Source organism: Nycticebus coucang, chromosome 10 (assembly GCF_027406575.1).
Source record: "Nycticebus coucang isolate mNycCou1 chromosome 10, mNycCou1.pri, whole genome shotgun sequence".
In the NCBI taxonomy this organism is placed as follows: Eukaryota; Metazoa; Chordata; class Mammalia; order Primates; family Lorisidae; genus Nycticebus; species Nycticebus coucang.
In genome coordinates, this window is record NC_069789.1 from 52,098,082 (window position 1) to 52,115,727 (window position 17,646).

The 17,646-nt window shown below is 36.7% G+C and overlaps 1 protein-coding gene across 4 annotated transcripts in view; it reads right to left on the reverse strand.

Annotated features, from left to right (window-relative positions):
* SYT14 (synaptotagmin 14) overlaps positions 1-17,646 on the reverse strand; it is a 266,929-nt gene that overhangs the window by 137,385 nt on the left and 111,898 nt on the right. The gene's annotated exons all lie outside the window — the stretch shown is intronic.

The following is a 17,646-nucleotide window of genomic DNA, read 5'->3' on the forward strand; positions in this document are numbered from 1 at the left end:
CACAGGCACACGCCACAATGCCTGGCCATTTTTCTGTGCAGTTGTCATTGTTGCCCAGATAGCCAGGGCTGGGTTCAAACCCACCAGCCTTGGTGTATGTGACCGGTGCCATAACCACTATGCCACTGGCACCAAGCCAGAAATTAATCAATTTGTAACTATACTCTTGACAATCAATTTTTAAATAAGAAACCAACAACATTGATATATCCTTCAATTCCAGTTACTTATTCGTCACTATAGTAGAACACCAGTAAATTGACTACCCAAGGGATTATAACAAACCAGTCAACTTATGGAGGTGGTTAACATGAGGAACCAGGTCAACTGTACTGATACATACATGTGGTGCATGTCTAGTCTTTGAAAATTAAGTTACCTTAAGGAAGTGGTCAAAGTAGGGATATGGTACACTATGAAGCCCTATATTTATACTCTATTTCTCAGTGAGGGGTTTTTACTGAGTAATAAAGTCAGAATCACTTATAAGAAAAATAAAATAAGCAAGTATGAGTTACTACCATAATAATTATGATTTTATGTTTTAATGTCTGATTAAGTTTTCTTCTGCCTCCTTTTTTAACTTCCTTTTTTGGTAAACAATAAACAATAACTTAGAAAATTTTAATGGTAAAGAATCTTCCTGCTTGTGAGAGAAGAAAACATGATTTGAAAATAAGAGATACTTGGAATGGGATAAACCTGATGATGTGCTTAGGGCAATCTAAGAGTAATAGATGGTGGTAGAAAGATAACAGAAGAGGAAAAGAAGTAGGAAGAATGGGTAGAAAAGAGTGCTCTTTTTCCTAAGGATGTGGTAGCAACTGATTGATACGCCATTGTGGATGCCATTCTATTATGTTGGTAATGTACAAAATACCTGAGTTAGATACAAATGATAGCACAGTACTTACTCTTTCATAATCTAACACTTCAGTTGATTTCAATGACACCATTCTTTAGGAAAAAGAATGACAGCTGAGAAAATAAAGGAAAAACTATACTCTGCCACGACATCTAAGCGACATCTAAGCGCTCCACTAAGTATTACTGTCCTATTGTACTTCCAGGAATAGTCACCCAAGTCCTGGAGGTGCCAAAGTGTGTGGCAGTCCCTGGCAAGGAGGGAAAGAATGGCTTTCTCTCCTTTATGTTATTCTTTTTTATAAAGAGTCCCCAAACAATAGGCAGGAATTACAGGCTTTATTAAAACAGCTTTTTCAGGTCTTCCCATAGCTCCCTTGCTCACCATAGACCTCAGATATGAATCAGGTAAAAGCTGTTAACAAAAAAATAATCTGAGGGAAAAAATACCAATCTCCATCACTACTCATCCCATTGTTATTAAATAGATAACAAAGGAATATTATGAACAACTTTATGACTATAAACTTGATAACCTAAATAAAACAGACCAATGCCTTGAAAAACATAATCTGCCAAAACTCACACAAATAGAAATAGGCAATCAGAATAAGTATATATCTATTTTAAAAATTGAATCAATTATTAATAACCTTCCAAAACAGAAAGCACCAGGCCCAAATGTATTCAAGGGTAAATTCTACTAAACATTTAAAGAGGAAACTGTATCAATCCTACACACTCTCTTTCAGAAGACAGAAGCAGAGTGAATACTTCTAACTCATTCTATAAGGCCAGGCTCATCCTAATACTAAAAATAGACAAAGACATCATAAGAAAACTAGAGACCAGTATCTCTCAAGAACAGAGATATAAAAATCTCCAACAAAACATTAGCAAATCAAATCCAACAATGAATAAAGACCACAACCATGTATGTTTTATTCCAGATATGCTAGGATGGTTTAATATTTGAAAATCAATGAATGTAATCCATCATATCAACAGGCTAAAGAAGAAAAACTATATGACACTATCACTAGATGCACATGCCAAGCTACATTTAAAACTGTCTTTTCATACTGACCAAGTTTTTATTACTGAGCCAATTTCATCATGCCTGGATCCAAAACCTCTCTCAGGAAGCTGCTCTTGCAAGTGGTCTTCTCTCAGACTCCCCTTTCCGTCCAACAGCCATGAACATCTCTGAACCCCAAGAACAGACAAAGTTGAAGTCTTTCCCAAAAGACTCTAGCTTCCTTACAACAGATTTCAGTTGGTGTTTCTTACCAATTTGCCAGACATGCCTAAATTCCAGTAATGGAAACAGTCATGACTCAAGCTGGGGTCTCTAATACATTTTCCAACTGGTTATTCTTTGCAGTTCTTTCAAAGCTCTCTGCCCTCTCCTAATATCTTGCTCTGGAAGAAGACATGTCAGCCGTAGGGAACCATGTGATAGGAAATTAAAGGAAAGCCCTGGTACTTTTTACTCTATACATTTTTCTATAAACTGGATCAATGTAATACACTGCCAACTAAATGAAGGGAAAAACCCACATGATCATCTCTATGGATATGAAAAAAGCATTTCACAAAATTCTACATCCTTTAATGATAAAACATTCAATAAACTAGAAATAGAAGGAAACTAGCTCAATATAGTACTAGCCACACATGAAAAACTCCAGGAAACAACATACTCAATGGTGAAAGAATGAAAGTTTAACCTCTACAATTAGGAAAACTCCAGGGTTGTCTACTTTTGCTGCTTCTCCTCAACATAACACTAAACTCCTACTCAGAACAATAACGCAAGAAAAATAAATAAAAGGCATCCAAATTGGAGAGGAAAAGGGAAAATTATCTCTGTCCATAGACATGGTCTTTTATGTAGAAAACTCTAACGATTACACTTCAGAAAAACTATTAGAACTAATAAATTCAGTATACCAGCAGAACAGAAAGTGAAAACTCAAAAATCAATGGCATCTCTATACACTAATAGCAAACAATTCTAAAAAAGGAAATTTAGAAAGCAATTCTATTTCCAAAAGTATTAAAAATACCTAGAAATAAACTTAACCAAGGAAGTGAAAGACTTGTACTATGAAAACTACAAAACTTTGCTGAAAAAAACTAAAGAAATAAATAAATGAAAAAACATACTATGTTAATGGATTAGAAAATTTACTATTGTTAAGATGTCAATAATACCAAAAGCAATCTACAGATTTAATGCAATCTCCTTAAATGACATAATTTCTATGACATTTCTTGGGGAAATATAAAAAATCCTAAAATTCATATAGCGTTTCAAATTATCCTTAATTCTGAGAAAGAGAAAGAAAGCTGGAAGACTTATACTTCTTGATTTGAAAATGTGCAATAACACTACAATGATCAAAATACTATTGTACTGTCATAAAGATAAACATATAAACCCATGGAATGGAATGAATAGAGTCCAGAAATAAACCCTTGCATATATGGTGAAATGATTTTCAACAAGGATGCCAAGACCATTCGATGTGGGAGTTCCTCTTCAACAAATGGTGCAGGGAAAAGTGGATATCCAAATGTAAAAGAATAAAATCAAACCCTTATCAAAAACTGTATACAAAAATTAACTCAAAATGGATCACATCCAAAATGTAAGGCTTAAAACAATAGAACTTTGAGAAGAAAACATAAAGAGCTTCATGACAATGGATTTGGCAAATTTCATCGACAGAACACCAATGACATAGACAACAAAAGAAAAAATAAGCTTAGTGCCCATAGCTCAGCGTTAGGGCGCCCACCCCATATATGGGGGCTGGCGGGTTCAAACCAGCACAGATCTACTAAACAACAATGACAATTGCAACAAAAAAATAGCTGGGCATTGTGGCAGGTGCCTATAGTCCCAGCTACTTGAGAGGCTAAGGCAAGAGAATCACTTAAGCCCAAGAGCTTGAGGTTGCTGTGAGCTGTGAGGCCACAGCACTCTACCAAAGGCGACATAGTGAGACTCTGTCTCAAAAAAAAAATAGACAAATTGGACTTCATGAAAATTAAAACATTTTGTTTATCAAAATATGCTATCTACAGGGTAAAGTACAACCCCAGAAGAGGAAAAAATATCTGCAAATCAAGTATCTGATAAGCAATTAATATTCAAAATGGAGAGAACTTCTAAAACTCAATAAAGAGACAAATAACCTAATTCCAAAATGGGTAAAGGACTTGAATAGACATTTCTTCAAAGCAGATAAACAAATAGTCAATAAGCATGTGAAAATATGTTCAACATCACTACTCATTTGGCAAATCAAATAGAAACTATAATGAGACATCACCTCTACCAATTAGGATGCCTATAACAAAGCAACAACTCAAGAAATAACAAGTGTTGATACGAAGGAGAAATGGAATCCCTTTACACTAATGGAAGGGAAGTAAAATGGTATAGTCACTGTGGAAAACACAATGGCAGTTCCTGAAAAAATTAAAAAAAGAATTACCACATGAACTATGTGATTCACCAATTTCATTTCTGGGTAAATAACTAAAAGAATTGAAAACAAGGTCTCAGAGAAATATCTGTACACCCACATTCACAGCAGAATTATTCATAACAGCTAAAATACAGAAGCAATACAAGTGGCCACTGATGGATGAATGGATAAGCAAAGTGTGGTACATACTTTATTCAGCTTTAAAAAGGATATTGTGACACACACTACAAATGTATGAACATTGAGGACATTATGCTAAATGGAAGTCACAAAAAGACAAATAGCTCATGATTCCATGTATATGAGGTACTTAAGAGCAGTCAAAATCATGGAGATGAAAAGCAGAGTGATAGCTGTCAGAAGTTTGGGGCAAAGGGAAATGAGGAGTTGCTATTTAATGGACTGAGAGTTCAGCTTCGCAAGATGAAAACAAGAGTTTTGGAGATACATGGTAGTGACAGTGCACAATAGTAGGACTGAACTGAATACACACTAAAAAATGGTTAGGACAGTAAATTTTATGATATGTTTATTTTATCACAATAAAAAATTGGAGGAGGGGGTGGAGCAAGATGGGGGCCAAGTAACAGCTTCCTTGCATCTGGGCACCGTGAGTCTGGGGAGATGGGACTCCAGGCAACTCTGGCTGGTGGGATCTGCCTATCATCACCCTGTGAAGATACAGGGAGTCAGCGGGAGACTTCTGGACCCCAAGAGGAGGACTAAAACAGTGGAAAAACGGCAAGTGGTTGCGTGTGTTCAATCCGTCTAAACCCACCCGCAACTGTAAGTTCAGTAGCAGCGAGACTGTAAACCGGAAAGGCCTTACCTGTGAACTGTTCTGGTGTCTTTGGACTTGGCACTCAGTTGAACTGCCTTGGGGAGAGCCTGAGCGTGAGTGTGGAGAACTTTGGCCATTGTCTAGGGCCCCAGTCTGAGCTAATAGTGTTTGGCTATGGGTCACAGGGAGCCATTGTGAGTGATCTGCCCTGGCAAGCTCCGCCCTCAGGGTCGCAGAGCTAGAATCGGGTGGGAGCTGGTAACCCAGCGACCAAGTAGCCTAAGGGTGGGGTCTGAGACGCCTTGCAGCCCTAACCCTCAGGGGCAGAGTGAGACTGGTTTTGGCACACTGGGTAAGCGGATAGGCACTTCAGCAGTGATTCCAGCGACAAGCACTTCCCTGGGAAAGTTTCTGCTAGGCAAGTTTACAAGTTTAAAGTGCCTTTTAAGTGTGCTTAAGAGAGATTTAGGGTGTCTACCTGGTGGGGTTTGAGAAATCAGCAGCCTCCAGTCGTATCACAACTGTGATTACCATCTCATACCCCAGAAGACCACGTGTTGCCCAGACAATATTCAATAACATATACACACTGCTTTGTTTTTGGTTGTGATTTTTTTGGTTTGGTTGTTTTTTTTGTTTGTTTGTTTATTTTGATGTTGTTGATGTTGTTTTCTTTTTTAATTTCAACCTTTTCGATACAGATCCTTTTTCTTTCTCAATTTTTCTAGTTTAATTATAATTTCCCATTGCTGCCTTTTTCAATAACTAGAACTTAATTTTTGCTAGTGTTTCTACCGCTATTATTTGGTTTTTCACCCAATTTTATCCCGTAAAGATTTCTGTTTGCTTGTTTTGGTTTGATTTATAGCATTTTTGTCTTTCCTCTCTACTTGGTGGAAATGGGGTACTGTGTCTGATCAGGTTAGCAAAGAGCTGCTGACCTCAAGGGAGCCACCCAACTGGGCACCCCCAGAAGGTGGGGTTGTATCAAAGTACCCTACTGCACACCTATATTGCTCTGACTCCCTCTTTCTGTGCCACTCTTCTATTTGTCAATATTCCTTTTACCCACCCCCTCTCCTTTCTCTATTTTACTTTTTTATTCTTATCACTCGGTCCTCCTTCCTTTCATCCCTTTTTTGCTCTTCATCCTTCTTACCCTTCTGCTCCTGTAACCCTTAGTCCACAGGCACGAGAACTTAAAGAGCAAGAGGAAGTGAAAGGAAAATTAGGGCAAGGAAACAGATAAAAGAAATCACTCATGAGGAAGAATCAGCAGAAAACTCCAGGCAACATGAAGAACCAGTCCAGAACAACCCCGCCAAGGGACCATGAGGTAGCTACTGCAGATGATTCCACCTATACAGAAATGTTAGGAATGACAGAAAGGGAATTTAGAATACACATGTTGAAAACAATGAAAGAAAGAAATGATGGAAACAATGACGGAAACTGCGAATAAAGTGGAAAATAACCAAAAGGAAATCCAAAAACAGAATCAAATAAGAGAAGAACGATATGAAGAATAAAAAAAGGATACAGCAGAGCTGAAGGAACTTAAACAGTCAATTAGGAAACTTAAAGATGCAATGGAAAGTATCAGCAACAGGTTAGACCATGCAGAAGAAAGAATTTCAGAGGTAGAAGACAAAGTTCTTGAGATAACTCAGATAGTAAAAGAGGCAGAAAAGAAGAGAGAGAAAGCAGAACGTTCACTGTCAGAATTATGGGACTTTATGAAGCGTTCCAACATACGAGTTATAGGAATTCCAGAAGGGGAAGAAGAATGCCCCAGAGGAATGGAAGCCATATAGAGAATATTATAAAACAAAATTTCCCAAACATCACCAAAGATTCTGACACACTGCTTTCAGAGGGATATCGGACCCCAGGTCGCCTCAACTCTAACCGAGCTTCTCCAAGACACATTGTGATGAACCTGTCCAAAGTCAAGACAAAAGAAAAGATTCTGCAAGCTGCCAGGAGTAAGCGCCAGTTGACCTACAGGGGCAAATCCATCAGAGTGACCTCAGACTTCTCTAATGAAACTTTCCAAGCAAGAAGACAATGGTCATCTACCTTTAATCTACTTAAACAGAACAATTTCCAGCCCAGAATTCTGTACCCTGCTAAGCTAAGCTTCAAAATTGACGGAGAAATCAAATCATTTACGGATATACAAACATTTAGGAAATTCGCCACAACAAGACCAGCTCTACAGGAAATACTTCAACCTGTTCTGCACACTGACCACCACAATGGATCAGCAGCAAGGTAAGAACTCAGAAATTAAAGGACAGAACCTAACCTCCACACTGATGCAAAAGATAAAACTAAGCAATGGACTCTCACAAAATAAGACAAATAGAATACTACCACACTTATCAATTATCTCAATAAATGTTAATGGCTTGAATTCCCCAAAGAACATGGATTGGCTGACTGGATTAAAAAACACAAGCCATCCATTTGCTGTCTGAAAGAAACACACTTGGCTTCAAAAGATAAATTAAAACTCCGAGTCAAGGGTTGGAAGACAACTTTTCAGGCAAATGGAATTCAGAAGAAAAGAGGAGTTGCAATCTGATTTTCAGATACATGTAGATTTAAAGCAACTAAAGTCAAAAAAGACAAAGATGGTCACTTTATATTGGTCAAGGGAAAACTACAACAAGAAGACATTTCAATTCTAAATATTTATGCGCCCAAATTAAATGCTCCCAGATTCTTGAAACAGACCTCACTCAGTCTGAGCAATATGATATCTGATAATACCATAATAACAGGGGACTTTAACACACCTCTTACAGAGCTGGACAGATCCTCTAAACAGAAATTAAACAAAGATATAAGAGATTTAAATGAGACTCTAGAACAACTGTGCTTGATAGACGCATATAGAACACTCCACCCCAAAGATAAAGAATATACATTTCTTCTCATCACCCCATGGAACATTCTCCAAAATTGATCATATCCTGGGACACAAAACAAATATCAACAGAATCAAAAGAATTGAAATTTTACCTTGTATCCTCTCAGACCATAAGGCACTAAAGGTGGAACTCAACTCTAACAAAAATGCTCGACCCCACCCAAAGGCATGGAAATTAAACAATCTTCTGTTGAATAACAGATGGGTGCAGGAAGAAATAAAACAGGAAATCATTAACTTCCTTGAGCAGAACAACAATGAAGACACAAGCTACCAAAACCTGTGGGATACTGCAAAAGCAGTTTTGAGAGGAAAATTCATCGCTTTAGATGCCTACATTCGAATAACAGAAAGAGAGCACATCAACAATCTCACAAGAGATCTTATGGAATTGGAAAAAGAAGAACAATCTAAGCCTAAACTCAGTAGAAGAAAAGAAATATCCAAAATCAAATCAGAGATCAATGAAATTGAAAACAAAAGAATCATTCAGAAAATTAATGAAACAAGGAGTTGGTTTTTTGAAAAAATAAATAAAATAGATAAACCATTGGCCAGACTAACTAGAAATAGAAAAGTAAAATCTCTAGTAACCTCAATCAGAAATAATAAAGGGGAAATAACAACTGATCCCACAGAGATACAAGAGATCATCTCTGAATACTACCAGAAACTCTATGCCCAGAAATTTGACAATGTGAAGGAAATGGATCAATATTTGGAATCACACCCTCTCCCTAGACTCAGCCAGGAAGAAATACAGCTCCTGAACAGACCAATTTCAAGCACTGAGATCAAAGAATCAATAAAAAAGCTTCCAACTAAAAAATGCCCTGGTCCAGATGGCTTCACTCCAGAATTCTATCAAACCTTCAAGGAAGAGCTTATTCCTGTACTGCAGAAATTATTCCAAAAAACTGAGGAAGAAGGAATCTTCCCCAACACATTCTATGAAGCAAACATCACCCTGATACCAAAACCAGGAAAAGACCCAAACAAAAAGGAGAATTTCAGACCAATCTCACTCATGAACATAGACGCAAAAATTCTCAACAAAATCCTAGCCAATAGATTACAGCTTATCATCAAAAAAGTCATTCATCATGATCAAGTAGGCTTCATCCCAGGGATGCAAGGCTGGTTTAACATACGCAAGTCCATAAACGTTATCCGTCATATTAACAGAGGCAAAAATAAAGATCACATGATCCTCTCAATAGATGCAGAAAAAGCATTTGATAAAATCCAGCATCCTTTTCTAATTAGAACACTGAAGAGTATAGGCATCGGTGGCACATTTCTAAAACTGATTGAAGCTATCTATGACAAACCCACAGCCAATATTTTACTGAATGGAGTAAAACTGAAAGCTTTTCCTCTTAGAACTGGAACCAGACAAGGTTGTCCTCTGTCACCTTTACTATTCAATGTAGTGCTGGAAGTTCTAGCCAATACAATTAGGCAAGACAAGGAAATAAAGGGAATCCAAATGGGAGCAGAGGAGGTCAAACTCTCCCTCTTTGCTGACGACATGATCTTATACTTAGAGAACCCCAAAGACTCAACCACAAGACTCCTAGAAGTCATCAAAAAATACAGTAATGTTTCAGGATATAAAATCAATGTCCACAAGTCAGTAGCCTTTGTATATACCAATAACAGTCAAGATGAGAAGCTAATTAAGGACACAACTCCCTTCACCATAGTTTCAAAGAAAATGAAATACCTAGGAATATACCTAACGAAGGAGGTGAAGGACCTCTATAAAGAAAACTATGAACTCCTCAGAAAGGAAATAGCAGAGGATATTAACAAATGGAAGAACATACCATGCTCATGGATGGGAAGAATCAACATTGTTAAAATGTCTATACTTCCCAAAGCAATCTACCTATTCAATGCCATTCCTATCAAAGTACCTACATCGTACTTTCAAGATTTGGAGAAAATGATTCTGCGTTTTGTATGGAACCGGAAAAAACCCCGTATAGCTAAGGCAGTTCTTAGTAACAAAAATAAAGCTGGGGGCATCAGCATACCAGATTTTAGTCTGTACTACAAAGCCATAGTGCTCAAGACAGCATGGTACTGGCACAAAAACAGAGATATAGACACTTGGAATCGAATTGAACACCAAGAAATGAAACTAACATCTTACAACCACCTAATCTTCGATAAACCAAACAAGAACTTACCTTGGGGGAAAGACTCCCTATTCAATAAATGGTGTTCGGAGAACTGGATGTCTACATGTAAAAGACTGAAACTGGACCCACACCTTTCCCCACTCACAAAAATTGATTCAAGATGGATAAAGGACTTAAATTTAAGGCACGAAACAATAAAAATCCTCAAAGAAAGCATAGGAAAAACACTGGAAGATATTGGCCTGGGGGAAGACTTCATGAAGAAGACTGCCATGGCAATTGCAACAACAACAAAAGTAAACAAATGGGACTTCATTAAACTGAAAAGCTTCTGTACAGCTAAGGAGACAATAACCAAAGCAAAGAGACAACCCACACAATGGGAAAGGATATTTGCATATTTTCAATCAGACAAAAGCTTGATAACCAGGATCTATAGAGAACTCAAATTAATCCACATGAAAAAAGCCAACAATCCCGTATATCAATGGGCAAGAGACATGAATAGAACTTTCTCTAAAGACGACAGAGGAATGGCTAACAAACACATGAAAAAATGTTCATCATCTCTATATATTAGAGAAATGCAAATCAAAACATCCCTGAGATATCATCTAACCCCGGTGAGAATGGCCCACATCACAAAATCTCAAAACTGCAGATGCTGGCGTGGATGTGGAGAGAAGGGAACACTTTTACACTGCTGGTGGGACTGCAAACTACTACAACCTTTCTGGAAGGAAGTATGGAGAAACCTCAAAGCACTCAAGCTAGACCTCCCATTTGATCCTGCAATCCCATTACTGGGCATCTACCCAGAAGGAAAAAAATCCTTTTATCATAAGGACACTTGTACTAGACTGTTTATTGCAGCTCAATTTACAATCGCCAAAATGTGGAAACAGCCTAAATGCCCACCAACCCAGGAATGGATTAACAAGCTGTGGTATATGTATACCATGGAATACTATTCAGCCATTAAAAAAAATGGAGACTTTACATCCTTCGTATTAACCTGGATGGAAGTGGAAGACATTATTCTTAGTAAAGCATCACAAGAATGGAGAAGCATGAATCCTATATACTCAATCTTGATATGAGGACAATTAATGACAATTAAGGTTATGGGGGGGGAAGCAGAAAGAGGGATGGAGGGAGGGGGGTGGGGCCTTAGTGTGTGTCACACTTTATGGGGGCAAGACATGATTGCAAGAGGGACTTTACCTAATAATTGCAATCAGTGTAACTGGCTTATTGTACCCTCAATGAATCCCCAACAATAAAAAAAAAAAAAATAGAGACAAATACCACAAAAATATATAAAAAATTCCAGTCCATTGGGAGTAATTAATCTTAGTATATAAAAAGTATCCAAAATACTAAAAATGCAGTAGAAAGATTAGTTTCTTTTTAAGTTGCCTCCGTATTTTAAAAACATACATATACAGTAAACAATTCTTCAGAGGAGACATGTTCATAAACAACAAAACTGAAATGAAATAGAAGTTTGTCAAAAGTCTAAACTATGTACAGTTGACCCTTGAGCAACGCGGGTTTGAAGTGCACAGATCCACTTACTCACGTATGTGTGGATTTTCTTCCACCTCTGCCACCCTGAGCAAGACCAACCCACCATCTTCCCTCACCTATTCAACATGAGAACAATGAGAATGAAGACTTTTATGATGATCCAATTTCACTTCACATATGATAAATATATTTTCTCTTCCTTATGATTTTCTTGATCACATTTTTCTCAAGCATACTTTTTTGTTTATGATATAGCTTATAATACACATAACACACAAAATAGGCATTAGTTAACTGTTTATATTAGTAGTAAAGCTTCTTGTCAACAGTAGTTTAATTTTTTTGGAAATCAAAAATTATATATAGATTTTTGATGGTATGGGGGTATCAGCCCCACTAACTTCTGTGTTATTCAAGGGTCAACCATAGTATATTTAACGTTCACTATTCTAAGACACTATACTTTTTTGTGTGTTATGTGTATTATGTATCAAAGAATTCTGGAAAATACAGACAGAATTTTTTCACGTTATTTCACATGTTTTGTGTGTTATGTGTATTATGTATCAAAGAATTCTGGAAAATACAGACAGAATTTTTTCACATTATCACTTCACAAACTGCAAAGAGCTTAAGATGGCCAACTAGATTCAGGTAGAATGTACCTCTTCCACGTAGAGGATCCAGAATAGTAAGCAGATACTCAAATTTCAGATTGTCTAAGAGAGAACACTAGGATTCACCAGAGAAGTAACAAGAAGCACCAAAAGAAAGCAGAGGGCTAGAGGAAGCTTGCATACTTGAAGACTTGCTGAGAAAAAATAAATTTACAAAAAGAAACTCTGGAAATTAATAGTATAATCCTTATAAAACAGTTAAAATGCACTTAAAGGAAATGTAAACATAAATAATGTATTACTCTTAAGTATTAATATATAAAAGTAAAATTTAAATAGAAAGAATAAATAAATATATTTTAGTGGCCCTAATTGTAAGATAACATCAAAATTATTAGAATGGAGCATCTATGTAGCCATAATAGAAAAAAAATAAATGAGCTACATACCCTAAGATATAAATAATGCTGGAAATTATTTTTTAAGTTAATATGCCCCCCCAAAACATCATATAATTACAATAATATGGCTTGCCATTATATATATATGAATATATACATATAAAATGTATATATATATACACACACATATGTACATAAACTAAGAAAGAAAATTATAAATATGAGGACATTTTAATAATTTTACACTAAATTTAATCTTTATATAGAATTATCTTTAATTAGCTTCTCCTATAAAAATGGAAAGTTATTCATTCTCTCTCTTTTTTTTTTTTTTTTTTGAGACAGAGCCTCAAGCTGTCACCCTGGGTAGAGTGTTATGGCATCACAGCTCACAGCAACCTCCAACTCCTGGGCTCAAGTGATTCTCCTGCCTCCACCTCCCAAGTAGCTGGGACTACAGGCGCCCACCACAATAACTGGCTATCATTGTTGTTTGGCAGGCCCAGGCTGGATTTGAATCCACCAGCTCAGGTGTATGTGGCTGGCGCCTTAGCTGCTTGAGCCACAGGCGCCGAGCCTAAAAATGGAAAGTATCAGTTAGTATGAATGGAATTTCAGAAGTTAGTCTAGTTCAGCAATTAAACAAGATATATCCACAACCATATTTGACTCTGACCTTTTTAAAATAAGAGATTTATCAGAAAATACTCTTAATTTTAAGTACAACATAATAAAAATAAAACAAAAAGAATCTGATACAATATTTTAATATTTCCTTAGAAAAATTTCTTACAGATGTCATCCCTTTTGTAGTCCAAAAAAAAACCCCAGAAGATTAATGTGGCCACCTAGAGGAGAAAACATGATCAACAAATACACTATCACATTTTCTTACTTTTTTTATAATACTTGTATTTCAGATTCATAATATAGAAACTGCTCTAAAGGATCAACCAAAGGGGTTCATCTAGGAAACGGACTTGGGGAGAATATTAAAGTAGCAGTAATGACCTAACAAAAGTCAAACAACATTAATTTTACAGTCGACTTGAAGATATAGTTTTTATAACTTATATGACTTAGGTTAAAAATTACTTAATCGACCTAAAGTCTCATTTCTGCAAAATGGGCATAGCTTTACCTAAACAATGAACTTGAAAAAGACCAAACATGACAATGTGTACAGAAACTAACAGAGTCAGACAAGAGCAGGAGCTCGAGTCAAAGTCCTCTTGCACTGGTCTCTCCTAACTTCCTAACTCCTCCTGAGGCCCTCTTTAACCTTTTCTATCTTGCACATTAGTTTCTAATATTAGCTGTTCCAAAGTTTCTCTACCAAAATTAATCAAGGAATTACAAAACGGTGCAGGAGTGTCCAACCCACAGCCCATGGACCACATGCAGATTAAGTGAGGAGGTATTTGCTTATCTGTGGTGGCAGATATTACAAAAATTATGCATGGACCTTTTTTTTTCTTTTGCTCATCAGCTTTCATTACTGTTTGTGTGTTTAATGTGTGGCCCAAGACAAGTGTTCCTCTTCCAATGTGGTGCAGAGAAGTCAAAAGGTTCAATACTCCTGCAAACAGCATTAAGGAGATAACACCATGTGATGTAAAAAATGTATATTTTAAAATATTTTTCCTTCTACCCTGTAATACCTTTTATTTATCTCAACCTTCATCAGTCAAATCTAATCTTTATAAACTGTGGTGGTAACATGCATAATAAAAGGCCAGAGCAGTAAGAAGCATAGCCTAATCTGTCATCCCTTTAGTTGTGCCTCAGGAAAATGAACCAAATCCCACCCAGAGAACCATACCCAGTAGTCCTCTTAGGTGAGCAGTCATGCAGTGAGCATGTTTCTGCAAAGGCAGCTGTGCTGAGGGGCAACCATCTGGTAGAGACGCACATGCATATTAGAAGCAAATTCCCCTCCTTCCCAAGTACATATGAGAGGAGTGTTACAGTTAGTGGGTGGGAGGCAGAGGTGTACAGTGGTTACAAAAATGCTTCGACTACCTCTCTTTCTTGATTCTCAAAGTTGGTAAGGGGAAAGTGAATAGGTTCTAAGAAAGTGTAGGCAGCAAATGTACATTTTCTTAGCACTTATTCTCTCCTTACCAACATTCAATCTGACTTATTTCCTTATTACTCTACTGTAGTAAAACTTCAACTGAAAATTACTGATCAACTTCTGAACAAAGGTGCTTCTTTCAATTCTCATCCTCTCCAACCTATCTGTCCTCCTTAGAACTCTTCTTCTATGCCTGGTAAAACACATATAACATTCTCCTGATTCTTTTCTTTATCTCTTTTACTGTTTCTTCTATTTACGTGACACCTTTAATTCTCCTGTTAATGGAAACGACCTGATCTTCACATATTTTCCTTCATCAACCAATCCATTCTATTCTTTGAGCATATACAACCTGAAAAATTTTCCCCCAACCATGTTCCTGATTGTAAGCTTCATAGCCGATTCCAATTGCTTAAATATCCTGCCTCATCACATAATGAAATCACTGTATCTTATACTCACTCCCTACTTCCAGCAAAAAACATATCCCTCTCCACATTTTGTATTTATATTAGTAAGGACCTCATCATCCTCCTAGTCATACGTGATGGAAACCACAGTCATCTTACATACTACCTTTCTGTTTCCTACTGTTCCAAATTCTGCCTCCATTGTATCTCTTCTATCTTCCTATATTCCTATTGCCACTACTATAATTCAGATTTTTATCATTTTCCACATAGACAACTCCAAAGATCTCTGTAATTCATGTTTTTTTCCTATTGTCTTCTTGCTGCTAAATTATTCTTTCTGAATTACATCCCAGATCACGGTTCCTTGGTGAAAAATCCTTAGTGAGTTCTCACTGGCTAACAAATTACACACAATCTTCCTGGCCAAGAGGCACTCCAGCCCAAAGGACCTCACCTTTCTTTCCATTTTTATCTTCTATTTCCCTATTTGTATTTGTATGTACTTATATTGTAGTCAAGAAGACTTCCCAGTTCCTGAAATATTCTCTGTATTTTTCTACTTTACACATTAAAGTTTATGAGATTCCTACTATATGAAATATCTCTACTTAGTGTTTTCACAAACTTTCTACTCATTCTTCAAAGTTGAAACGAAATACCATATTGTCTTTGAAGCTCTCTCATACCTTCTCCAATGAATGGCATTTCACTCTCCTCCCTAAAACTTCCCAGGATTTTGTAAGTTCTTTTGCACCTTTGCCTGTCAGTATGTTTAGAATTTATTATCTATCACTGAAAATTGCTTTTCCCTATGATTTTGAGTCTGCAATCTCCCTCTCTAATCAAAATTTCTTGTTATTTCTCTATTCCACTGAACCTATTTCTACCTTTGATCTTTCAATAGGAAATAACCTGTAATATACAAGCCATTTTCTCAGTCCACTATAATCTTACGTCATCTGTTGGTCCCCTCATCATTCTAAAACCCAGTGACACCATTTTTACAAGGACAGTCACCTCCATTTGCACATTCTACAGACACAAACTCACTGCTCTTCCCATAGGCCATAAAGTCATCCTAGAATAACAAAACAACAGAGAAGAAGCTATCAAGACAACACAGAGGTATACAGGGGTGAAAGAAAAAGAGTAAATGGGGGAGAAATCCTGAATGTATGTTCAAAAAGAGTAGTGTTATGGATCACAGATGGCCAACTCAAGACTACTCCTTATCATTATCTTCACTGTTTTCACTACCATCATCTTTAACTGCATTTACTCACCACTTACTATTAGCTAGCAAATGCCATGCCAAAAACTATACCACATACCCATATATCAATTCATTTTCAAGGTCAGTATTAACTACATATTAGAGACAATGAAACAAACCTAAAAACCATGAACTATACTTCCATAGGTAATATGCTAAGAGAGAGAGCCAGAATGTCAACAAAGATCAGATTTCAAAAGACATTCTCTTCCTGTTCTTTTTTTTTTTTTTTCTTTTTTTTTTGGCCGGGGCTGGGTTTGAACCCGCCACCTCCGGCATATGGGACCGGCGCCCTACCCACTGAGCCACAGGCGCCGCCCTCTTCCTGTTCTTTTATTCATGTGTTAGGGATGTACATAAGTCGAGTACTGGTTTTCCAGCTTTGCATTATTTGGTTATCTTTGTAAGCACGTCTTGTTTCCCCTAGTACTAAAACCATGTTTTTGAGGGCATAGTACATATCTAATATTTTTCTCTTCTTTCCTTGCATCTCATGATAACCAAGCTACACAGCAATAACTCAGCATACAATTATTATTATAATACCTGTGTACCAGAAGAAATAAAAATGAGCTATATCAGTCATTAGTTAGCATGAAGACAAATATAAAAATACATGATCTGGTCTCTTTGACAATTGCAAGTGTTGCAATACATATCAATACTAACATACCTTAAAACACAAATCATCACTACAAAACCAAGAACAGTTTGTGTTGGTGTATAATAATATATTGTTCTTTCCTTTATTTTGGGGTATAAAGATAGCGATTACAAAGAGTAATCATACATTCTAATAATGTGGAAATACACTTCGATTAATAGCAAACCTTTTTTACTGATGTTACACAAAGATGCAAAAACATCTACAAATAGACTTGTATCTTCTACACAGGTTGAATTCTAAAGTCAGTTTCAGTACATAAGGCAAAATCAATTAGAGACAAAATAACCCTTGAAATCACTAAAATCATTAAATACGTCTTAAATTTTAAAGCACAGCATAATATAGTGCCAGCTCTCAATAAAGCCACCTCAGATAGCTTTTCCTCCCGCACAGAACAGATTACCATTTATTCTGCCAGGTGCCATGTGAAGCATTTGG